At 46.8% G+C, this 27,079-nt stretch overlaps 1 long non-coding RNA gene across 1 annotated transcript in view; it reads right to left on the minus strand.

The window, feature by feature from the left end:
• Positions 1 to 27,079, minus strand: part of LOC146079760 (uncharacterized) — a 57,034-nt gene that overhangs the window by 18,308 nt on the left and 11,647 nt on the right. The window lies entirely within an intron of this gene.

A 27,079-nucleotide genomic window follows, 5' to 3' on the forward strand; every position in this document is an offset into this window, starting at 1 on the left:
AGCAGGAGGCTGGGCTATGAGGCATGATAGGGGCATGTGGGCAAAACAGCGTCAGCGACTCCCCAGTGGTGGAAGTTACGGTTCAGGAGAGCAGAAAGCTGGGTAGTGATAGGGGTGTGTGAGTATACGGGGGACTAAAGAGGGGCTTAGGGGTGCCGTGAATTGCGGGAGGGGCGCGGGGGGTGCCGTGATTCAAGGGAGGGAGGGGGCGCAGGTGTCGGCGAATAGCGGGAGAGGGCGGGGGTCCGCAAAGCGTGGGAGGGGGTGTGAATTGTGCGAGGGGGGGTTGTGAATCACGGGAGGGGGGTGCGCGATGAATCACCTAGTTGGTTATATATTCTTGTAGTAGGATGGTAGGATGTTGCTGTCATTCTGAATGCATTTACATAAACAGTAATAGTAGCAGTAAAAGGTCTGACTTAAAACACCTACAGTAAAACAGAACAGGTGTTATATATTATACAAAGAATTGGTTGATGATGTGTAGGTTGACGTGCACATAGTTCATAGTTGTCACTGGAAAAAAATTGCTACAAGAAAAAATCAACACAGAAAGTTCAACACATGTAAATGTTGACATAAGTGTGGCACTTCATCGGTGTCCATGTCGACACATGAGAATGAATATGAAAACATTCAAAAAAAGAAAAATAAATCTTCAAAAACTCATGTCAACCTTTTTCATTGTCGACCATAGCCGTGCCAGTGTTTTGCATGTGCCATTTAATCCTGGGGTTGCCGTGAATCTCGCGCGGGGTTGGGGGGAGAGGGAGGAGGTGAGGGGTGTCCGCGAATCACGGTAGGAGGGATCGTGGGTGGATGCCGTGAATTGCGGGAGGAGGGGGTCGCGGGTGGGGGGGGTGTGGGTGCCGCGAATCGTCGGATGGGGGGGCGCGGGGGGTTGCAGTGAATCACGGGAGGGTGGGTCGCGGGGGCGGGGGGTTGTCGCAATGACAGGAGGGGGGGTCGTGGGGGGCACCGTGAACCGCGGGAGGGGGGGCCCGGGGGGTTGGCGCGAATCGTGGGGGGGGGGTCGCGGGGTGCCGCGAATCACAGGAGGGGGGGTGTCACGGGGTGGGGCCCTGAATTGCGGGAGTCACCGGGGGTGCCGCGAATTGCGGGGGGTGTGCTGCAAATCGCGGGAGGGGGGTTGCGGGGGTGCCGCGAATCGCCACAAGAAAAAATCAACACAGAAAGGTCAACACATGTAAATGTTGACATAAGTGTGGCACTTCATTGGTGTCCATGTCGACACATGAGAATGAATATGAAAACATTGAAAAAGTGAAAAATAAATCTTGTCAACCTTTTTCATTGTAGACCATAGCCATGTCAGTGTTTTGCATGTGCCATTTAATCGTGGGGATGCCGTGAATGGGGGGGGTAGGGAGGTGCATACCCAACATGACCCTTTCCAGGAGGGACACATTGCTTTGTTTCTGGACTTTCTTCTTAATTTATGGATTACCATCACCTGTGCTTAAACACCTTTCTTATCAATTACCCTGTTTAAAATGACAGGTGATGACAATCATAAATTAAGATGGAAGTCCACAAACAGAGCATTCTGTCCCTCCTGGAGAGGGTCATGTTGGGAGGTATGGAGGTGTGGGGCGCTCACCTGGTGTGTCTGGTGAGTAGCTGTGTCTTTGCTGTGTAACATGGAGAGGCAGAGGGTGTCTGGCACTGTCTGTGGGCTCACTGGGCTGGTTCTCTGTCATGTGAGTCAGTCATGTGAGTCAGAGGCTCCACCCAGGGTTATATCTCCAGACACACTTTGAGTGACAGATGTAGCCAAATATATAAGATATATATGTATATGTATATGTATCCTATCTCTATAATAACTTTTTATATATCTCCCATTTTTAGCAAAAAAATTTTGATAGGCATTTTTTACTTAGCTTTGCTATTTTACTACTGTTTTTTTCTATGATATTTCTTGTACTGTTTGTTCTTATATAAATTGCTCCTGTGCACTTTTATATATATATATATTTTTTATAAATAAAACTTTTATATGTTTTAAAAGTTAAACATTTCTGGTGCAGATATTTGTAGTCGCTTAGACCTTTTTCCAAACTATTGTATATATATATATATATATATATATATATATATATATATATATATATATATATATATACACATACATACATACAATGTAATCACACATCCCCTGCTGTCACTTTCCCTACTGTCACTGTCTCTGCGTCCCCTGCTGTCACTGTCCCTGCATCTCCTGCTGTTACTGTCCCTGTATCCCCCTCTGTTGCTGCATCCCCCAATGTCACTGTTGTCATGTCCCCCACTGTCACTGTCTCCACCTCTTCTGCTGTCACTGTCCACATCCCTATGTCTCCACTGTCATTCTCCCTGTTTCTGAATTTGGGTAATTCCATGTGGTATAACATGAATTTTGGCTCATTCCATCTAACATGACATGAACTCTGGGTGATTCTGTGTGGCATCACAAGAATATTGTCTACTTCCATGTGAATTTTGGCTTATTCCATGTGGCATAATGTTAAATGTTTTACTAATTCTACTATTGTGTTGCACATTGTGTATAAGGGGTATGCTGTACTATATACGCTATACTGTAGCTGTGGCCACATCCTTTTTTCCAGAGCACACACATACTTTACTGTAATTATAGCCTTCATAGCCTAGTGTGTGTGTGTGTATACCGGGGCCCAGGATTTCTCTTGTGCACACAATGCTAGTAATAAATCCAGCACAGTATATCAGTGTAGCCACTCTGCAGATAATCTTGTACGAGAAAAGAAAAGAAGCTGCGCTTTGAGGTGGGAACATAAATATGTCACACAGCGTGCTGGGGACTCCCAGCTGGGACGTTTCGCTGGGGGACTCCCAGCTTTTTCAAAGGTCTTTTTCAAAGGACCTTTGAAAAAGCTGGGAGTCCCCCAGCGAAATGCGTCATAAACGGACACCCCTCTATAGGCACAAACCCCCCAGCATCCATCCTCCAACTTGTGGATTACAAATCTGGATTCCCACTGCCAGCAATAGGGGTCGGCCCACCAACAGGACAAAGAGCCATTGGCACCACTCCAGAGGGCTATCACTTTCATCTGCAATAGAGCGCAGGACTTTTCCCAGAATCGTGAGTGGTTACACAAATACCTGTCCTAAAAACTTTGGTGTACATTGTCCATATTTATGGAACAGGATTCCAATTGAGAGGAAACATCAGGGGCGCCTAACCAGTGGTGTAACTACTGTAAGACAGCCCCAGCTGCCACTTGGGGGAGCAAGCCACAGTGGGGTCTGTGTGGGCGCCGGCACCCACTCGATGCACTGATATGCTGCTGCCTGTCGCTGCCCACTGGCTGAGCACTGGAGGCGAGTCAGCCACAGTGCGGGTACGGCCATGGCAGAGATGACAAATCCCCCCACTGATTCAAGTGACTGTACACAGAGCCGGCTATTGGTCACTGTGTACAGGATGGGCGAGTGGATGGACGTGCTAGGGTGGCCTGGGATACGTCGGAGCCAAGGGAAGCAGCGGTGTCTGTTCCTCTATCCTGCTTCAGCTTCTCTATTATGCGTGAGACGTCATCACACCACATGCTGTGGACACATGCTGGAGAGGAGTCCGGGGGGGCACAATTTTTTTGGCAGGGGGGGAGCAAAATTTATAGTTACGCCACTGCGCCTAACCCAGCACTAAGCAATGAGACATTGTTTTTAAACTATTTAATCATCTCCATTTTTCACACCAGTTACACGCAATTTTATTTTGTTTTATTTATATTTTGTATGTATACTGTAATTGTGTAATAAAATTCATTGCTATTTTTAAATACCAATCCAGCACACTGTGTGACATATTTATGTTCCTCCTCAAAGTGCAGCTTCTTTTCTTTTCAAGTACAAGGTTTTTACGGGGGATTGCAACCCCCATTTTGTAGCTGCTGCTCTTTTTGGAGAAGGAGCCCAGGGTGGCGCCCATATAACTGTCCTAGAGACAGTGTACCCTTGCTCTGCAGATAATGACTGTGAAAGAATCTGACACTTAGGGCCTTATTCTAGTTCACTCTTTCTGACAAAATCCTTTTTAGATGGACAAAACCATGTGCACTGCAGGGGGCAGCTGTTACTTGTCCAGAGAGAATTAGATTTGGGTGAGTTACAGATGGGGTAGGTCTCATCCTGGCAGGGGATGGCGCTGGCGTCGCCAGCCGCCATCCCCCGCCAGCGCCATGGCGATGGCGAGAAGGGGACGCGCGCGCACGAGAGGCGCGCGCGTCCCCTTCCGACGGCGCTTCCATCCGTTCCCCCGGGTCACCGCCGGCTTGCCGGCGGTAACCCGGGGTCCCCGCCGCCTGCCCGCACCCCCCCCTAACCCCCCCCCTAACCCTGTCCGTCTCCCTGAGGCGGAGACGGACAGGCTTTCCGTCGCGCTGGCGACGGAGACTGAGACGCGCGTCTCAGTATATTCGCTGGCGAGGCTGCTGGCGGGTCGCCAGAGGGGACGTCCTGGCGACCCGCCAGCAAGGATGGGAACTACCCCATCTGTATTTTGTTTCTGTGCTGGGTAAATACTGACTGCTTTATTTTTACACTTCAATATAGATCTCACTTTGAAGTAAAACCCCACCCAAATCTAATTCTCTCTGCACAAGTAACATCTGCCCCCCTGCAGTGCACATGGTTTTGTCCATCTAAGAAGAATTTTGTCAGAAAGCAACTGCAGTAAGACGTTGCTGAAGGCTGCAGAGCAGGATGATTACTTACTGTAATAGAAGGCTCTGCAGGCACGGTCTCTCCAAGCGTGGTATACATAACTCCCAGGAGTTCTGCACTATATATAAGAGGAGATGGGCAGGACCAGAGAATGTTCCTGTTTGCTAATCTAATACCCCAACTCTATTTACCATATGGGCCACTGTGTGACACCCCTACAGCAGTGTATCATATCAATATTGAATTATACTCGGAGGCTTTCTCATGTCTAATATTTTTCAGGCCACCCTCTTCTTTTTACGGAACATACATCCGTGTAACCTGCGTGTGGTTCCAGCAGTCAGAAAACCGATGCCGACCAACTAGGATTTCAGGGAATCATGCAAGAGGTCTTTTAATATAGTTAGCTTTCCCTGCCCTCCCCTAACCCTCCCTGCAGCCTCCCCCCTCCCCCACAGCATAACACTATATACATATAATCTTAATGCAGCAGTCAGGATTCTGGCACTGGCATCCTCATTGATGCCAGAATGGCAGCTCAGGTCTTGTGGCTGGTAGTCTGGGTGCTGGCATCAATATTCTGACTGCCAGCATGCTGTGTTACGGGATGGTAACTCGATCCCCTTTACAGGGGCGGATCCAAGATAAAATGACAGGGGGGGGGGGGGCACCATGATAAAAGAGGGTTTGGGTGGGGGGGGGGAGCGGTGTTAGTGGTGCCAGTGTACATGCTAAGAGAGCAGCAGAGAGAGGGTGGGAATGGGATTAAAAATAGGCCCTGGCATTTAAGGTATGCAGGCCCACCATGGCGACAAAAGTGAAGGATGTACTGTAGTTGTGCACGCGCCAAAGGCGCGCTCCGGAAAAGGGGGTGAGGGGGCGTGTCCTTGAGTGTAGTGTACCACACCATATACAACTTCTACACATTATGCAACAAAATACTAGACCCCATTATACTTGCCCATAAAACATGATGCCAAATGGAATGAGCCAAAATTCCCATAATGCCAAATGGATTGTGTCAAAATTCACATAATGCCACACGGATTGAGCCAAAATTCACAAAATGCCACACGGATTGTGTCAAAATTCACATAATGCCACACGGATTGAGCCAAAATTCACATAATGCCACACGGATTGAGCCAAAATTCACAAAATGCCACACGGATTGAGCCAAAATTCACATAATGCCACACGGATTGAGCCAGAATTCGCATAATGCCACACAGATTAAGCCAAAATTCACAATACGCTTCATGAACAGGTACATTGTCCGCCATAATGTTCATTACACGTTGGGTGAAATTTAATAGGAGTCGATTTGTGTTTTTTTGCGACATTTTCGCATAAAAACTATGATTTCTCATTTTATCGCATTTTTTGGCCAAATCGCACATTTAATAGGGTGCAGAACGCACCCTATTAAATGTGCGATTTGGCCAAAAAATGCACCAGTTTTTCGCATTTTTTGGGCGATAAATCGCACTTTCTAAAAGTGCGTAAAAAAATCGCACTTAATTCGCATCCAGATGTTTTCGCACAGAAAAGTATACAAATCGCTTATTTAATGGCATGCGCAAATGGAAATCGCATTTTTTTGGTCAATATAAATCGCACTTTTTTCAGACCAGGTTCTGATTGGCAATTTGGCCCACAACTAAATTTGGTCAAGTGCACTAATGGTTAATTTGATCACAGGTGTCCTCATTTTTAATCAGAAACTCCCCCACATATACCCCAACATCATTAAGGACACCTGTGAGGGTTTCAGAGATGGAGATTTTGCAGAGTAGTTTTGAGTTGACTCTATGTGATTATGCCCATTTGGAGGGAGGAAGCTGCGCGCGAGATCCAGGTACCCCGACTACTGCGTGCTTCACGTATGTATCGTGCTAGGCTGTACCTGGACTCCCTCTCGGATCAACAGGTTGTGGGGATGTTTCGCCTGAACCGCATTAACCTGTTAGACTTATATGAGCAGGTGAGAGATGATTTGGACCCTTACGGGGGGCCCAACTATGCAGTGTCTGGGCTGCAGAAATTAATGTGTGCCCTCTACTACTTGGCCACAGGCTCCACTCAGTCTGTGACCTCTGTGGTCCTTGGGGGTCTCACAAGCCTCTTTCTCAAAGCATTTCACTCAAGTGTTACTTGCTTCACGTTCTGAGTCAGAGTGGCAGGACCGTAAGGTGGCTTTTTATAGGCTCTCAGCATTTCCTAACGTGCTGGGAGCTATAGATTGCACACACATTGGGCTTCGGGCACCGCACGTGAGGGGACACATGTATGTCAATAGGCGTGGCCGCCACTCCCTCAATGTGCAGGTGGTATGTGATGCCAGCCTCAAAATCCTAAGTGTAGTTGCAGGCTACCCGGGGAACTGCCATGACACCTATATTCTGAGGCACTCAGCCCTCTGAGATCGATTCCGCGACCAACAAATGCCACAGGGCAGGCTACTTGGTAAGGACATTTTTAATTATTTAAATATCTTTTCCTGTGGAGTGTCCCTATAGTCTGTGAAATTACCCACACCTCCATTAAATCCTCATTAACATTACAATGCCCATTAATTGTGTGTAAAATATGCTGATAGCTGTTGTTACAATCACTCATTACCAACAGTAAGGGTTCCCTGGACTAATGTGCATGTTGGTTTACATCTAACGTGCCACTGTAGTGTGTAGCCCCTCTACTTTTACATTTTCACATGCCTATTGCTGTTGTCCCACTTACTCATGTTAGGTGTTTGGACAGGTCATCAGGAATACTGCTTTACCACCCAGCAAAAGTAGTGATGATCGTCCAGGCTTGCTGCATGTTGCACAACATTGCCCTGGCCCAACCTTCCTATGTTGAGGATGCCGATGCAGCAGGCGTGCAGGAAGCTCAAACTACCTTGGTAATGGTAGTACAGGGTACGCAGAGGGGGGATCTGATGCGCAGGGAGATCATCAGGCGCTACTTTTCAGGTAAGTAAATGTGTCTTTTTACCTACCCTGTACCTTGCCTGTAAGAGTGCACGCATAAACTGACCCAAATACCATACTTTCTCATCAATATATAGGGGAGTAGTTAGAGGCCTGTTGATGACAATGATTGATCCTGACGTTTCCCTTGGTGACAGCATGCTGGTAAGTACATTATTGCATTTGGAAATACCATTGACATCACACTCATGGGTCTGCAGTTGCTGATCAACTACACATCCCAGCATGCCCTGGCACAGTTTAACCAATCCATTGTATCGGAGAGAAGAGGTTTGTGAGCCGCACAAGGTTCTCCCCGCCGAGTGTGAATTGGGTCAAAGGGGACCCCTTTCACCGCTCTGGTGGGGTTCGGCCTGAGTTGCCTGTAACCAACTTTGTAGACGTAATGTCCCTTACGGGATAGGTGGTCTTTGTGTGTTGGTGGTGCTCCCCTGAGTCCAATATGTAAATGCAAAATGGGGGAGAGGGGAAAGTGGACTCTCTTTGTGGGGCACTCTTGTATCTGATAATGAATTAAAATTTTACTTTTAATATTATTACTTTAATATAAGGCGGACATACTTTGTCCAACAGAAAGCATAGGACAGACAAAAACAAACAACATAAATTTTGCAGTGAGCTTTTAAGTAATACGCTATGCAAATCACGTTCTATATCAGAACGAAAAGTTCAACAACTCTGGATATTGCAGTGAGCTTGTGATTAATATGCTATGCAATTGTTGTGTTCTATGTCAGAACAGATGGTTCTAGATGTGCCTATATAAAGCTTATTGCTTTGTCCGCTAGGTATCGTCTGAAGGGTATTTTACTAGAAAATTCAAGGGAATTATTCCCTGCTTAGACTGATGTCTGCACACTTAGATAATGATGTTATGTTGATGTGTTTTTAGTTTTAAACAGACTGTGTCAGATTGACTTAGCAAAAATTGCTTAATGTATTATGTGTCACAGTTGTAAACCAAAGTTTATTAATTCTCCACTACTGATAGATAGCCTTTCTCACATGATTTAAGTATTAAACACTGTCTGTGGCGCTCAAATAGATGTTTCAAAACCGTTATGCAATTATAGCTCACCGTTCGTACAGTTATGTAGGGTACACACCAGGACGACCACCATCGTATACGACCGATAGACGACCATGGAACGATTTCCCTTGGACTTCCCGGGAGCTCCCAGGCAGTCCCCAGCAAACGATTAGCAAAAATTGTGGTTTTTTGGCGGAACGATCCAGATCCGATCCCGATGCGCCCGCGATGGTCGTTAAGACGGTCGGATCGCTGGTTTTTGTTTTTTTGCAAGAACACATGCGACCGTCGTCAGATTGGCCTTTGAAATTTGAATGAAGGGGCTGGACTAGCAGAGGGGGAGGACTAGCAGAGGGGGATAGGAATAGCAGCAGCCATTTTAAACCAGTGTATTTCTGCTTTGTTACTAGTGAGGCTTGGTTTATACCTGCTGAACGCTGGACATAGCTATTTACACATTACTTTGTTTTGCCTGCCATTACAAAGTGTCTTTTAACCCTGCACTATGGAGAATGCAGTGATGGGTAGTCACCAGCAGCAGTACCTGCTCTATTATGCAGTGTTGAAGCTCAGGCGTCAGAGAGCCCAGCGCAGGAGAGAAAGATCATGCTGGACAAAGCAGTGGCTACTTCAGCGTCAGACTCGTTCGCACATGCCACTGCTCAGGGACATCAGGGAGAATAACCCAGACGATTTTCGTAACTTCTTGAGAATGGATGATGCCACATTCCAGGAATTGCTGCGTCTGGTGACTCACCACATTGAGAAGCAGGATACCAAGTATCGCATGGCTATCCCTGCTGAGGAACGGCTGGTGGTGACCCTGAGGTTTCTGGCGACAGGACGGTCTCTTGCTGACCTAAAGTTTGGATCCCTCATCTCCCCGCAAGCTTTGGGCCTCATCATCCCGGAGACCTGCAAAGCCATTGTGAAGGTGCTGCAGTACCAGTATTGCAAGGTAAGGATGAAATATACACCGTACACTTTATTGTGCAAACAAAATATTTTTATTTATAATTTAGGCCTAGGACAGAAACAGTTTTTTTAGGCCTTTCATATGTAAAACATGTGTAAATAGTAAAATAGTAAATAGATTTATTGTGTCAACACAAATATATTATAATACCATATAAAAGATATTGTACAAAAAAACACACTATATATAAAGATTTAAGTATGTATGACCCAGTTTAAACTTTCCCAATAAGTACGGGCTACTGTGTGGCAGAGGATGTCTGCCGCAGATAAGTAAAGGCTGCGGCCCACATGGCGCATGGCGCAGATGCAATGGCCCCCGCCCCATTGATGTGCGCCGTACGACATGTGAGCAGTGGCCATCACATACCTGCAGCTGAGACCATGTCTGCCGCACAGTGGGCCTTATTCTGATCGGAGCGGCCAAACGTGCGTACGTTCACAATTACCGCACGCTAGCCGTACGCGGCCGTTAGGGTTAAGCCCACCCACAAATCAGCCGCTTGCGTACGGGCAGAAATAACGTAGAAGGGGAGTGGTGTACAAATGAGCGTACGGCAACGTACGCGGCCGGCCCAGCCCTTACACTCCGACAACTGGCGTACGACTGAGCGTACGGCGCCGTCTACGGCCGTCTTTCCTCCGTCTCCCCACCGCCTTCTTGCGGCGATCTGAGCGTACGCCAGCTTGCACGGACGGGTCCCTATTGTTTTCAATGGAAAACTCAGCTTATGTCACCGCTCGTGAGAGTGAGCGTACGTCCGTGCACGCTGGCATACCCTTCACATATATGGACCTGCAAATCTTGCCTCTCAACTACTAATCTGACAATTGATTAATTAATCTATTTGTTATTCACTTATTGTTTTCTATTAACTCAATTGTCTACCTTAATAAAGACCTAATAAAACTACATTTTAAACCACATTACATGTATATTTGTTATGTTCTAATGTGGCATTTTAATCACTATCTATGTGTCCCCATATTGCTGTTACTTTTAAATCAAGTTATGTTGGTGTTTCTGTATATGTACTAAATTATGTCCATAATTAGTTTGTCCAAAATGTGTAACATGTATACCTACCCTGATGTTATGTGTGATGTTTTAATCGAAAAACATTAAACATTCATGCATTTTCACTATGTGTTATTTTACTCAAAAACACACACATTTACACATCAATCATTACCCCTCACCTCAAATTACTAATATAACTTACATTACACATCTGTATGTACCTACCCTTACAAGCCCTCTAACATATTTATTATTAAAAACACAGGCAATTTATAATACAATATAAACTTTTATTTATTACAAACATAATAAGGGGGGGGGGGATAAAAAAAAATTAAATGCGGGCCTCCAGTAGGCCAAAAAGAAGTTGAAAATAAAAAAGGGTCAGGAAGATCTCCCGAATAAGGGCTGCCACCTCCTCCTGCTGCTGTTCAGTGTCTGTAGTGAAGGGATAAAAAAAAAAAATAATATATAACATAAACAAATGTTTGTTGTATTTGTACATAATAAAAAGTTGTGAGTTATGTGTGAAGGGCACATACATTTTTAAACTACATTGAAGATGGGTCTGCTGTAAACACAGTACTAAAAAAAAATATGTTAACACACACATACTGTACATAGTAAATAACATTAATTCAATTACTCCTTCATCAATGAATGTATGCTGTATCCCAATTGGTACTTTGTTTTTGGGGGACTGTCCTCTAACCTCACAATTAGCCTGTGCTATTTAAGGGTTATGACATTGTTGTGGCTTAAGCACTCCTTACTATTTTAAATTTAGGACATTGCTGTACAAATTATAGGCCTACAGCTATGTTTGTAAAGCATGCATCCGCATGGCCTCACACACTATTACCAAAACAATCTCTACATTTAAGTTGCACCAGTGGCAGATTAAGCCTTTGGGGGGCCCGGGGTACTTTAGAGCGGGGGGCCCCCTTGCACTTGTCATTACTGGCCGCACACTGCATGGCCGAATATTATACTGTCAAAACATAGAGTAAAGGCAGAATAAACTTGGTCAATGGTTACCTGCAGGGGATATATATATATATATATATATATATATATATATATATATATATATATATATATATATATATATATATATATATATATAGACAGGGGGTTGGCGGCACTCGGAATAATAATAGACACCATATATATATATATATATATACACACACACCACATGAAAAGCCTGTGTTTGTCCCTCTGCCCCTTACTCTGGAGGAGACCTCACAGTCCTAGTGCTGCCTCTGATTAAAAACCCTCCTATGACTAAGCTGCTGCTGCTGTTCTCCATGGACCTGAGAAGTATGTAATGAGCTCCACCAATCAGAGCTCAGCACAAACTTCTCAGCCTCTGTCCTCTGGTGCAAAGTGTCATGGGACTTAGTCAACTCCCAGAAATGCACTGCACACTTGTGCAATCAGTGTGCCTTGCCTCCCGATGCTCAGCACCATAAATCATTGTCACATTGGCAGATAGGTGAAGCTGCAGCACTACCCCACCGAAGCACAAAACATTTAGCAAAAAAAAAAAAACATAACTTAAACATTGTCTTTTTAAAAAAAAAAAATGACAACCACAGGGGGCCCCTAGCTAGAGGGGGTCCCAGGGGCACTGACCCCTTGCGCCTCCATTATAATCTGGCCCTGTGTTGCACATCATGCTGGGAACTGGAGTTACCCAACACCTGGAGCCACATAACTACCACACCACTAATGTCGGATATCTCATTGGATGTACTGTTATGTCAATTATTCAAGGGGTGAGGCATGGCCACACTCAAAAAAACCACCAAGGGGACCCTTGTTCCTGGAGAAGGACAGGACACACCTCATGGTCGCCCTGCAGTGATATGTTGCAACTAATGTTGATGTTGGATACACATATGTGGTTGTTGTGATTGTTTATGTGTAGAAATGTGTAGGTCAACATTAGACACATTATTTACTTACGGCTACTTGAGCCATCCTGGGCGCCGCTGGTTGGCTGTGGAGTGGTTGGGGAAGGCAGGAGCAAGGAGGATGGTCCTGGTCTTTGGCCCGAGGTACTGGGTGTTACTGGGGAGTGGAGAGGTTTGGGGGTGGGTGGTGGAGAGGTGTAGGGGGGTTGGAAATGGGGTGGGGAGGGGGGGGGGTGGGGGTTGTGGAGGGGGTGTGGGTTGTGGAGGGGGTGTGGGTTGTGGAGGGGGGGGGGGGTTGTGGAGGGGGTGGGGGTTGTGGAGGGGGTGGGGGTTGTGGAGGGGGTGGGGGATGGGGAAATTGTGTGGGTGAAAACTGCACCCTGGGTCTCCTCTTCTTCCTCCTCCTCTTCTTCCTCCTCCTCTTCTTCCTCCTCCTCCTCTTCCTCCTCCTCCTCTTCCTCCTCCTCCTCCTCTTTCTTCTCCTCCTCCTCCTCCTCCTCCTCCTCTTCCTCCTCCTCCTCTTCCTCTTCTTCCTCCTCCTCTTCCTCCTCCTCCTCGGCTGCCTGGTCCCGGGCTGCCTGGTCCCGGGCTGCCTGCTCCCGGGCTTCAATGCGTGCCCTTGCCCGTGCTGAAATGTTCATGTTGATGGCATAGAAATCGAAGATTGGGTTTCATAAAAAAGGGGGAAAGAAAAATTCACATTAGTCATGCTCATAACCTTCAAAATTATCATTGCTGTGAAATTTCAGACATTTATCATGCAAACTATTTGATATCCTACACCCAAAAACTGATCAACTACTTAAACCCCCCCTATACACCCCCATATACACCCCCTATACACCCCATATACACCCATATACACCCCCTATACACCCATATACACCCCCATATACACCCCCATATACACCCCCTATACACCCATATACACCCATATACACCCCCTATACACCCATATACACCCCCTATACACCCATATACACCCCCTATACACCCATATACACCCCCATATACACCCCCATATACACCCCCTATACACCCATATACACCCATATACACCCCCTATACACCCATATACACCCCCATATACACCCCCTATACACCCATATACACCCCCATATACACCCCATATACACCCCCATATACACCCCCTATACACCCATATACACCCATATACACCCCCTATACACCCATATACACCCCCTATACACCCCATATACACCCCCATATACACCCATATACACCCCCATATACACCCCATATACACCCCCATATACACCCCCTATACACCCATATACACCCATATACACCCATATACACCCCCATATACACCCCCTATACACCCATATACACCCCCATATACACCCCCATATACACCCCATATACACCCCCTATACACCCCCTATACACCCCATATACACCCCCATACTCAGGAACATATTTATAAAAAGTACACCAAACATTGCTAAAAAACGCTGACATACTAGTAATCAAAACTTACATCGGGCAATATGGCGGCGAAGGCTGCTGAGTAGAACCGGCTGCCGCCGGCGCAGGTCGGACCAGCGCCGCTCAACCTGGCCCAGGCTTCTGCGGACGCCGGTTGTGGAAAATATCAGGCGGCGGGCAGCATTATACGCCCGCCGCTTGTCCGCATTAGATACATATGGGCCCCTGGGCCCCAGGTGACGATCCATCACTTCCACCAGGGCCAAAAGCTCAGATGTAGAAAAGGGCCTGGCTCTTGTAGAAGTCATATTGGCAATGGCGCAGTTATTAATTGCAGGTACATATATCACTTTTGGTGCTTGCTGATTGGTCGAAAAAATTGTTTGTTTGGTATTAACTTTATTAATCCCTCTTATATTAACAAACTGGATGCGAATAGAAACTTACGCGGACCGTTCCGATATACACACCACAACCAACAGCATGCATTCAATGAAGAGAGAAGTACTGTATTTACAGTGTGCGGAAAATAATACACGCACCCCGTTTACTCCTAACTACGCTGCTTAAAGGGGGCTCAATACACCAATTGCCATGAAGAGAAGTACTGCATATATAGTAAGCGGAAATTAATACACGCAACCGTCTACTTATAACTACGCTGCTTAAAGGGGGCACGATACAGCGATATGCATGGGGAGGAGTACTGTATATACAGTAGGCGGAAAATGATACACGCAACCCTCTACTTATAACTACGCTGCCTAAAGGGCCACAATGCAACATGTTGCTGTATGACAATTTCATACACATTACATATGTAAGGAAAGCATTATAACGTGATGTTTTGAAATGTGACTCACAAAGCATACACGAACTCCAACAGATACCAGCTGACAACACTCATCATTGGAATGACAGGTGCACACATTTCACGATGTAGCCCACAATGCTCCACAACCTGTGTAGATACATATACGGGTGATTGATCAGGTGCATTGAGACCTGCGTAATTTAAGCGGCAATTATCGGCGGGAAATATCGGCGTAAATTTGCATCTACCTTGCGGGGAAAAATATACGCCCCCTTGTTCGTGGCGGGAGATTAACATATAAATATTCAGTCAGATGCAGCCCACAATTGCTGCAAACATGTCTGACTCTGACGATTCAGCAGCAGAGGACGCTCTGCAGAGAGCACAAGCCGAATCCATGCTTCAAGCATTACAGAAGAGGGAAGAGGAGCGGAGAAGGAGGGCCCAAGAGAGGAGTCGCCTGCAAGATCAAGCGGGCCCCTCAGTAACAGGCCCTGGTGAACCTCCACCAGCTCCACAAGGGCCAAGCAGCCAGCCAGAACAAGAGGTTGCATCTCTCCAAACAGGTGTGACCCAGCAGGTGCATGGTGAGAGAGCTGGGGCCACCAGAAAACGTGCTGCAACATCTAGGGTGATGACTGAGCAGGATACCACCACCAGAAGGAGAAACCCTGCATTTGTAGAGGCCGAAATGCGAATTCTCGTGCCCAGGGCACGCGAATGGATTGAATTGGCAACCAGGAAGCCAGGTGCCAGTGCAAGGAGAAACCTTTGGGACAAGATCACAGAGGAAGTGAACCAGGTGTCACCAGTGGTCAGAACTTGGGACGCGGTGAAGAAAAGGTTAGTGTGTTTGTCAGGGCAATTTGTTCAGCAGTCTCCAGCAGGAACTGAGGCCCTTATTCTAGTTCACTCTTTCTGGCCAAATATTTCTTAGATGGACAAAACCATGTGCACTGCAGGTGAGGCAGGTGTTACTTGTGCAGAGATAATCAGATTTGGGTGGGGTTTTACACCTGCCTCACCTGCAGTGCACATGGTTTTGTCCATCAAAGAAATATTTGGCCACACATGGCACAAAAGATCACCCACACTAGGAAATGTCACGTAGCTAGGGGTACCACCTAGTCCCTTTAATTCCGGACACATATTAATTACACAGGTTCTGTGGCTGGCTGACTTCAAGACTCCACTTCACCTAATTTTAAACTGCCACAGAACCTGTGTAAGTAACATGTGTCCAGAATTAAAGGGACTAGGTGGTAACCCTACACGTAGCACAGTGGTGCACATATCTCATGGTGATATTTGTATTTTTAAACTTGTAGGTGGACTGACTTCAAAAGTGCCCTGAAGAGGAAGATGACTGACCAGTACAACCACAGCATGTCCACCGGGAGCGGTCCTATGCCTGACCATTTGGAGTTTACCCCCCTGGAGCTGGACTCCTGTGACGTGATCGATGTGGGGGAGATCAGGGGGATCTCCAATATGGACAGTGAGCTCCCGGTGGAGGTCTTTGCTGCTGCTTTTGATGGTAAGTCACAGTAATGCATTGTATTTAGAAAGATATTTTTTATTGCGTATGTGATGGTGACATTGTTTTCAATTCTTATCCTAGCAGAAGCAGAAAGTCAGGATGTACCGGCAGCATCGGCCTCTGCAGAGCCACAGGTGGAGCAGGTGGTCCAGCCTCCACCAAGACGTCGCCCCCAGCCCCAGCCTCAGGAGACATTGAGTGAGAGCCTGTTGGTGACGCTGGACAGGATCGAGCAGCAAGGGGTGGATGCTGCGATCCGTCAGCAGCAGGTGGCGGATTTTCTGGCGGAGTGGAAGGCCACAAACCAGCTGCAGGTTGAGGCGTTGAACCGCATTAATGAAACTCTGGCGGCTGGCATGCTAAGCATTGGCCAACACCTCAGCCGCCAGAATGAACTTATTGCGGAGCAGCTGTCCACCGCCAGGTCCCTAAGGGACAATCCCCCATCTGCTGCCCCACCCCAAGCTGCTCCCCAACCTTCCACCTCGGCTGACCCTCCTGTGGCGACTAGGGGAAGACGCCGAAAGCCAGCTGACCCAAAGGCCCCTGTCCCCAAGGCCCCATCTAAAAGGGGCAAAAAAGGGCCCAAATGAGACCTGGGTCACTTCCTCTGTGGTTGGAGGCCAAAGGTTTAAATTGCACTGGACATCCGCTTCCTGAGTTGCCCATCGATCCATTTGCGTGCCATGGGCATGAAAGTTCGTATTTTGACCTCTACAAATGCAGGTTTTTTTTTTTGGTGGTGTGTATCTTGCTTAGTAGTCACCCTGGTTGTTGCAGTACGTATTCTGGTGTCCCCATTTCTTTCACCATTGCATTTGCAGGGTAACACATGTTTGGAGATATGCAACCTCTTGTTCTGGCTGTTTTATTATTTGTGTGTCTATTTTATTTGTTTTTTTTTTATTTCTCACATTAAAGTGTCAAGCTGTGATGCTGAACAGCAAATAAATTTATTTTACAAATTAAATCTAAATTGTGGTATGTGTCATTTCTTGTGTGAAACAAATACTAGATTTATGTGTACTTACTGACCAGGGTATTTTTGAACATTTGTTGAAGTGTGGTGGAAGTTTCCCATGTGTAACCCTCTCCATGGCCATTCCCATGTTCCTATCCAACTTTTCCCTGCTAATTAGTTTGTGTCAGCACATGTGCAGAGCAACTTAATAGGTGAGAAAGCAGTTTGTGTGCAGGTGAGGTAGCTCCTACAGTAGTAGGTAAAAGCAGGTCCAGAACAATGCTTTCCTCATGGAGTGGGTGAGGCAGACAAACAAGGGTGAAAAGGTACATTTGTGTAGGAATTCATATGTGTCCTCCCTAAAAAAAGATGTGTGAATGGGCCAAACATGATAAATTAGCTTGTGAACAAACATGCATAACTTTTAAAATATATATGATTTGACAGTGTCATAAGCAGATGTAGGAATCCTTTGTTAGAGAGATGAGAGTGCAATAATGTGATTGGTGGCATCTTACATCCAGAGTGTAGTGAAATCCAAATCATAGCAGATGAGATAGTGGTACAGGTCATAATTTGGGGTACTATACAAAGATTGTGTTGAAAATAGTGGTCATGTGCTTCAAACATTGCAGAAACATCGTTTGTAGGTGTTAGATGTGGTTTATGTTATTGTATCCTAAATACAAAACCTATGTTAGTATTAGAGTGAACACGTTGACACATGTCGACTTGTGTAGATTGAGTGTGCTACTGCGTAAAGTCTATGAAAGCAGGTAGTGAATGTGTCTGTTTATCAAATACCTACCTTAGCGTATAAAAAGATTCTTACCTTAAATTAAACAAACCTTTAAATGTGGAGAAGTATAGAAACATAAGCTTCCAATGTGTTTGCGTGCTGCATGTGTGGCTTGCAGGCAGTGAAATCATGGTTTGGAGTTAATAGACTGCAGCATTGCTTATTACATTCAGGTGTATGTGTTTAAGTACTAATCAGCGTTAATTAGCCAACTCAGGCGCACGCTGGCAAGCGGTATCTGTAGGAGTGGTTTTAGCTGGCGGTTGGCGGCCGCCTGTTTGGTGTCCGAAACGAACGGTGCCTTAGTCGATCGTGCGGTAGTAGCACCGCTCATTTCTGGTGCACACCCCCGTGTACGCCCATATTTACGCCCATTTTCCCTCATTATTTCGGCCGCTCCCATCAACACGCCCCTATGCCGCCCCATTACCCGTACGCTCGCGTACAGGTTTTTTCGCACGTTGAGACAACGGCCGTAAGCGTTGTGGAGTGTTCGCGCAGGCGCATTAGCGTATTTGCACATGCGCAGATCGTGAAAAACCCCGGGACGTACGCGTACGGCCCGGACGCTCCAAGCAGAATAAGGCCCAGTACCCCATACTATTGGTAAAGACAAAAGGGCAATAAATAGAGTTTGCTCTCCAGATTGAGGAGAATCCTGTTCTCCCTCTGGTAATGCAGGTACAGGTAGCAGCATATAAAAAAACACACTGTGGCCCTTGTGTGGCAGAGGATGTCTGCTGCAGATATGTAAAGGCTGCGGCCCACATGGCGCATGGCGCAGATGCAATGGCCCCCGCCCCATTGATGTGCGCCATACACCATGTGAGCAGTGGCCATCACATACTGTACCTGCAGCTGAGACCATGTCTTCGGCACAGTACCCCATACTATTGGTAAAGACAAAAGTGCAATAAATGGAGTTTGCTATCCAGATTGAGGAGAATCCTGTTCTCCCTCTGGTAATGCAGGTACAGGTAGCAGCATATAAAAAAAACAAAAAAACACACTGTGGCCCTTGTGTGGCAGAGGATGTCTGCTGCAGATATGTAAAGGCTGCGGCCCACATGGCGCATATGCAATGGCCCCCGCCCCATTGATGTGCGCCATACGCCATGTGAGCAGTGGCCATCACATACCTGCAGCTGAGACCATGTCTTCGGCACAGTACCCCATACTATTGGTAAAGACAAAAGTGCAATAAATGGAGTTTGCTATCCAGATTGAGGAGAATCCTGTTCTCCCTCTGGTAATGCAGGTACAGGTAGCAGCATATAAAAAAAACAAAAAAACACACTGTGGCCCTTGTGTGGCAGAGGATGTCTGCTGCAGATATGTAAAGGCTGCGGCCCACATGGCGCATGGCGCAGATGCAATGGCCCCCGCCCCATTGATGTGCGCCATACGCCATGTGAGCAGTGGCCATCACATACCTGCAGCTGAGACCATGTCTTCGGCACAGTACCCCATACTATTGGTAAAGACAAAAGGGCAATAAATGGAGTTTGCTATCCAGATTGAGGAGAATCCTGTTCTCCCTCTGGTAATGCAGGTACAGGTAGCAGCATATAAAAAAACAAAAAAACACACTGTGGCCCTTGTGTGGCAGAGGATGTCTGCTGCAGATATGTAAAGGCTGCGGACCACATGGCGCATGGCGCAGATGCAATGGTCCCGGCACCATTGATGTGCGCCATACGCCATGTGAGCAGTGGCCATCACATACCTGCAGCTGAGACCATGTCGATGGTAAATGATAAAATAGCCTATTTTTTAAGACAGATCCTCAAAAACAGCAGACTCTGGATCTTCTATCAGTAAAGAACTGTAGAATTGACGGTACTGGGGGGGTTGAGAAGGCTGTGTAGGTGTTGACTGGGTATGTGTTGGAATTGTGCTCGACTGGCCTGCTACGGTGGCAGGCGGAGTAGGCACTGGTGATTCTAATGACAGTGGTGTGTCTGGTGCACTACCCATGCCAACTATTTTAGTGCCACTGTTGAGATACCCTAAACTGCCATTATACACCAACTCCATGCATAACTTTTCAAAAGTAAGTTGCTGATCCGGAGCCATGTTGCGAACACACTCTGCCACATAAGTTAAGTAGTTGTCATGTTTGTCCGGGTTTCTTTGCAGGACTTGATGTGCCCGCATCATAAATTCTTCATGTGCTGATGCTTCTCCTTTTTTTCCTTTGCCACGCATTTTTTTGGCACGGGGGAGTGGTGGAGTGGGTTCCAGGGTGGGTGGCGGAGTGCGTGCCGGAGTAGGAACTTCGCTTGATGTGCATGCATTATCAGATAGTACAGATAGGTCTGGGGTTGCAGGTGGGTAGTCACCAAGCTGTAAAGAAATTGAACATGTTTACTAATCAATTCTATTTACTTCTAATTTCAGTTCCCTACCAGCGTGAATGAATGGAAAGTCATCGCAGAGGAGTTTGAACAGCGATGGAACTTTCCAAATTGCGGTGGAGCCATTGATGGCAAACATGTCCGCATAGCCCAGCCTATCAATAGTGGGTCCTACTATTTTAATTACAAGGGCTATTTTAGCATTGTACTAATGGCTGTTGTTAATGCCAACTATGAGTTTATCTTCCTGGATGTAGGAAGGAATGGCCGTGCATCGGATGGTGGCACTTTCAAGGACACAAAGTTCTACGAAAGGCTCATAGCGAACACCCTTCACTTGCCGTCTGTCCAGGAAACTAAACAGGGGCTTAACTTTGTTTTTGTGGCTGACGAGGCTTTTGGCCTGCACGAGCATGTCATGAAGCCATATGCGCAAAGGGGCCTGAACCATGACAAAAGGATCTTTAACTACAGGCTATCCAGGGCACGGCGTGTTGTGGAAAATGCTTTTGGCATCCTGGCTAACCGGTTTCGCATTTTCCACACTGCCATTAACCTGAGGGTGGACAAAATTGACTGGGTTGTCACGGCGTGCTGTGTCCTGCACAATTTGCTCCGCAGAAAAGCCACACAGCAAAGGGCTACAGGCACAGCACTCCAAGAAGACCAAGAACTGCCAGAGGAGGTAGTGCAGATATCCTCCTTGCAAACCCCAACACAACACTACACAGGGAGTGCACGAGCCAAACAGGTGAGGGAAGAGTACATGGCCTACTTTAATGGGGAGGGCGCTGTGGATTGGCAGGAGGAATCAATTAGATAGCCAAAAAAATAGACTCACCGATGCAGACTGCGAATTCTCCTCCTCCTCCTGCGCCGTGACTTCTTGGTTTTCATGTTCTACCATAAGGACTACTCCTGTCCTCATCGACTCCTGGCTGAGGGTGAATGTCAACCGGTCATAGTACCAGAGCGATGTTTGATACATCTCGTCGACTCCAGCACCAGACTTCTTTGCAGCCTCCACCTTCTTGTGTTCCTTTAAGAACACCGTGCGCAGATTCTGGATGGGTTTCCTCACCCATTCAACATTGGCCTCTGGGTGAAATGGAAGACTGTAGCGTGCCAACTCCTCCAAGGCTTGGTTTCTTTTCATTTTGTTTGAATACTCCTTGGATTTTGTTCGCCACAGGCATTCGTGTGCACGATATTTTTCAATAAACCCTTCAAGAAACTCTTGTTCCTTTGCGTTGGACATTGGGACTGTAAAAAGATAAAACCATTTCAGTTGTTATAGTTATACCCATGTTTTGTTTCATATTTAAATTTTTATAGTTATAGTTACCAGTTTACCTAGTTCTTATGTTTTAAGTATTTAAAATGTTAATAAAATTTTATGAAAACCACTATACATTTTATTGTGCAGATTGCTATTCACACACACAGGTGAATGGGGCCTAGCAGAGAGGAGTGCATGGAATACTGCAATGGTGGACAATGGTTTATGTATATATATCTATATATACACAAACACACACACACACAGGTGAATGGGGCCTAGCAGAGAGGAGTGCATGGAATACTGCAATGGTGGACAATGGTTTATGTATATATATATCTATATATACACAAACACACACACACACACACACACACAGGTGAATGGGGCCTAGCAGAGAGGAGTGCATGGAATACTGCAATGGTGGACAATGGTTTATGTATATATATCTATATATACACAAACACACAAACACAGGTGAATGGGGCCTAGCAGAGAGGAGTGCATGGAATACTGCAATGGTGGACAATGGTTTATGTATATATATCTATATATACACAAACACACACACACACACAGGTGAATGGGGCCTAGCAGAGAGGAGTGCATGGAATACTGCAATGGTGGACATTGGTTATATGTATACACACACACGGGGCCCACCCAAAAAAAACAGTGACATGGTCGGGTGCACGGTTGACAAACCAGTGCTCTATACACACTATATACATTGGTGGCAACAGTGGGCATGCATAGGAGAGCATTGGGAGTGCAAACATACCAGGTTGTTGTTCTGGGAGCTGAGACAAGAAGGAGAGTCCAACTGCTGCGCCAGCGCTGTTTGCTATGTGGAAAAACATGGCGCCGGGGGAGTGTTTAGGAAATGCCACTCAAATAGGCTGGATCAAACGACGGACGCACCGACGGACTCACGACGGAGGCGGCAAAAAACACTCACGATCTGCATACGATTGACGGTCGGTCGGCCTGGGATTGCCGGATCCTACCTGCAGCACGTAGGACCAAAGATGCGACCAAACGAGTGGCGGGTACGCGCATTGGATCGGAATCGGATCAAATAAATGGCAAAAACACACGATAGTACATACAATCTGCATACAACCGGTCGGAATTGGATCTAAATTGACAGAATCGGGCCCTAGTCGTCCTGGTGTGTACCCAGCATAAGGGTAACTGACCACAAGTATTAGCAGATTATTCTATGCACAATTTATAGACTGTTGTTTGCACACTTGATAAGAAAATCCCAAGAAAAATGTCATCAAATGGTAATTGGTACAATTAGAGCTCTCAGTTCATACTGTTTTTAAATTAGCTGACACACAAACAATAAGTGATTTCAGGGGCGTAACTAGACTTTTATGGGCCCCATAGCAACATTTTTGAAAGGGCCCCCCAGCAATCCTCCAGAATGATGGGGGGGGGGGGGCATGTTAGGGTCAGAATAGAAGAGAGGGATGACAGAATAGAAGGCAGGACAGACAGGAAAGTGGTGTGTGTGTGTGTGTGTTGGGGGGCAATAGATATATGAGGGGGACACTGGGTGGCAGAGTGTGAGTCAGATGGGGGTCTTTGAGCAGATGGGGCCACTGTACTGGATGGGGAAGGGGGTAATATATTTGGAGGGCACTGGCCTGGATGGGAAGAGGGGCAGTAAAATGGGGATGGAAGGGGCAATCACTAGTCTGGGAAGGAGGGGACACTGTGCGTGGGGCACTGTAACTGTGGCTGTGGGCTAGAACAGGGCAGTGGGATGGGGTCAGTTATCCCACCGGGAAAAGAAGGAGGGGGCCGGGTGACAGACACTGGGATGGGGGGATTGGGGGGGCACTGTGCTAAAAAAAATTGTTAGTTAGATAATGGGACACTGAGGTTGGGGTGACGGGGGATGGCAGCACTGACCTGGCCCATGCACATGCTGCTGCTTGGAGACTGCTGTGTCCGTCAGCTGTCACTGCTTACTCTCCTGCCCTCTGCGGTGGTGTGGTACAGATCGAGGGGGAGAAGAAGCAGATGTTGCGAGCCCCAAGCAGCCAGTATTGAATGGAGAGGCTGCTTGAGGAGATGGGTCCGTTCCCATGTGGAGGTCTCCTGCTCCCGATTAGCGTGCGGGGGCGGGCGTTGGTGCGGAAGTGGGGATGCAGACAGTAGCGGGACGCAGGTATCTCCAGTCCAGCAGCACCGGGGATAGGCAGACTCCAGTTCTGTTCACAGCCCCGCAGCCCCCAGCAGTGCCGGGGTGACACCAGCGCAGGGGGGTGGGCGGTATTCATTTCAGCGTACGAGCGTCTGTCAGCAGCAACGGATGTGGCGGGAGGGGACGGACTGCAGCCCTGATTGGGCTTACTACCACCAGCAGCGTCGTGGTGGGGGGCCAGGTTGATAAAAAAAATACAAGAGGGTGCAGGGGATTGTCTGCTGGGTCCTTGGGCCCCCCAACCCCCGGGCCCCATAGCAGCTGCACCCCCTGCACCCTCTATAGTTACGCCACTGAGTGATTTATCCAAACAAGCTTATTAGATACAAAATCTACAGGCTGCTGTTTGTACACTTGATGGGAGGATCCCAGAAGGATGTCGTCATTTGCACCGGTCGACTGGAAATGGTCAACAGACCCAAACAATTTATCAGTTAGGATTGCTGACAGCCAGGCATTAGCGGTCTCTCCTGGCTGATAACACAACTCTTATCAAGGCTGACAATAAAGCATTAATGGCTTATCACAACAGGCTATTCTATAACCAATCTGCCCTTAAATTGGACCCTTGATCTCCCATTATCCGCTTTTCTGTGTGACGGAGACGATTAGGTGCTTTCCCTGCCGTCGGTAAATACTGAGCAGAGGCTTTGAGGTAATATCTAAAAGTGTATCACAGCAGCTCTGGTTTTGCGGCACCAAGGATATCTTTGCATATAGTCCGTTAGTGGTTTAGATTATTGCAATAGATTTGCAGGTATCCAGACTACGTTCTGTGGCAGTGGTTTGTGTCCCAAGGGAAACTGCAACCGATTCGGTCTTTTCAGTATTGACCTTGCGGTGGGTCAGATTGGAGATTTAAATTGTATTATAGACCGATTTCTTGAGTGGTTGATTAGCAATAAATTGTATGCAATAAGATTTGTGCAGCAATTTCAATCTCACAGTATTGACCTCTCAGCAAGTCAGATCGGACCTACTGCTTTCACTGAGTCTTGCAAACGTGCATTGGACTCAGGATGAGAGAGTCCTTCTCTGTGCTGCAGGGTCAGAGAGAGATATAGAATAGTTGCACTTCTGCTGTTGGGTAAACTGCGGATAAAGTTACCTTGTTGTCAAACTGACATTGCAATGCAAAAATGCCGCGTAGTATTCCCAATGAGAGAGTGTCAGAAATAAAGGGTATAGATTCCCATGGACAGTGTTAGTGTTTAGAAAGGGTAAAGGATATCAAAAAGTAGTTCACACGGAAACAGTGCAACCTTCTGCTTTTAAATAAGTCTTGCTCCAGCAGCGGACTTCAGTAATGAGAGAGGACATGCACTGGTTCTCAGTGTGATAGGAATAAGTAGAAGAACACCGTTCTTACTCTTGCTGTTAGGTACCTGCTACCATGTTGTTTTATGCAACAGAGCATGGCAGGCTGTGTAAATCAGCAATTTCAGAGGTGGTGGGATACCTGTTTGACGGAGGAGGGTGCCCTGTGTGCAGTAAGAGAGTGGAGGGTTTGTTCAAAATCCGGTCTCTATCACTCGTTTGCAAGCAGGCTCCATTCGGTATTGCTCCGTGTTCAGGATCCCCAGCATGTGCGGCTGACTTGTGGCTGGATTGCCCGGCAGTCTAAGTGACACTGTCCCGCCGGCGCGACGGGCAGTGTGATGGATGACGCGCGTTTCGCCTTCCTACGGCTTGTTCACATCAAGTGCCGTAAGGAAGGTGAGGTCTCCTCAAGTAACCCCTTGGGAGGGAACTGTGAGGTGTGGGGCAGTGATTGGCTGATCGTCATCTTTGACGTCAGCGTCATTGATGCGGAGTATCTACTATCTCCGTACGGGGGAATCCTAAGTCCTAGGGAGACTCCCCTGTGAGGTGTCGCGTGGTGATTGGCTGATCGTCTCTGTGGGCGTCAGCGTCACAGGCACTGTATTTCTCCATGGGGAGGTCTAAAGTGACGAGCTCGTACAGGGTTTGTATAGGGGATTGCGTTCTATTCAAGGTGTATAGCCTTGTAAAGGGAATAAAAGGAATACATTTCTGTCAGGGACGGGGCAGGTATTAGTGACATGTTGTGTACTACACATCAGTTAGGCTCCTCTTAGTGGAGCGCTGGTCTGAGAGGGTTATTACCTGATTGGTTCCTGTTTATTAAAACGGTGGGTATGCAGATTATGCTGTCCCTCATGTATGTGAGGGGTAGGGATTTTACAGGGGTGAAAAGAGGGAGTCATTGATATGCTCATGTTTTTGGGGTGATGTGGTGTTCTGGATAGTTGCTTAGTGTTTATCAGTGAGGTAAACTCTATGTGTGTGTAAACGTGTTGTGGATAAGGTGAGATTCCACGATACTCTGTAATACCCCTAATTGGAATGGAATGGGGTGCTGTTCCTGATTCCCCGTGTTGTGGTGGTCTGCTATCTACTACCATATGTGTCCACCCAGGATGGGGATTGAGGGAGATGGGGAGGGTGTTCTCGTTATATTCCCTATTTGACTAGGTGGTGAGGGAAAAGAGGTGATTACCTACGGTTAAGGTGTGAGGGTGGGGTCTAGTGTGGTGTGATCATAGAAAACGTGATCCTAATCTTATGTGTAGAAATGTGTACTGGGTGGAGAGTTACAGTGATGGTGAAGCCAAATGCAGTGTAAGGAAGGGAGTGTGTCCCTATTTATGTGATTCTTAACCATATTGGATGTATGATGGATGCTGTAGTTGAGTGGTTCAGGTGGTGGGTATTGGGTGGTACTAGGTGTGGCACTTGGTGTGGCATGATTGTGTGGGTGTGGTGAATTACCTATTGTGAGTAGGGCTTTATTAGGGTTGTAAATCGCGAGGTTAGGTGGGTTCCTATGTGGTTTGTATGTACTGTCAAGTTTGAAAATAAGTTTTATTTCAGCTCTCGCCAAATTGAGTTCAACATTTCTGTTTCTCCAATTCCCTGTTATTTTTTGTATTCCGACGATTTTCTTAATGGCACTTGTTGAGCATTTATGTGTTTCCAAAAAGTGCTTTGAT

Source organism: Crinia signifera, chromosome 5 (genome assembly GCF_055691185.1).
Source record: "Crinia signifera chromosome 5, ASM5569118v1, whole genome shotgun sequence".
Classification (NCBI taxonomy): Eukaryota; Metazoa; Chordata; class Amphibia; order Anura; family Myobatrachidae; genus Crinia; species Crinia signifera.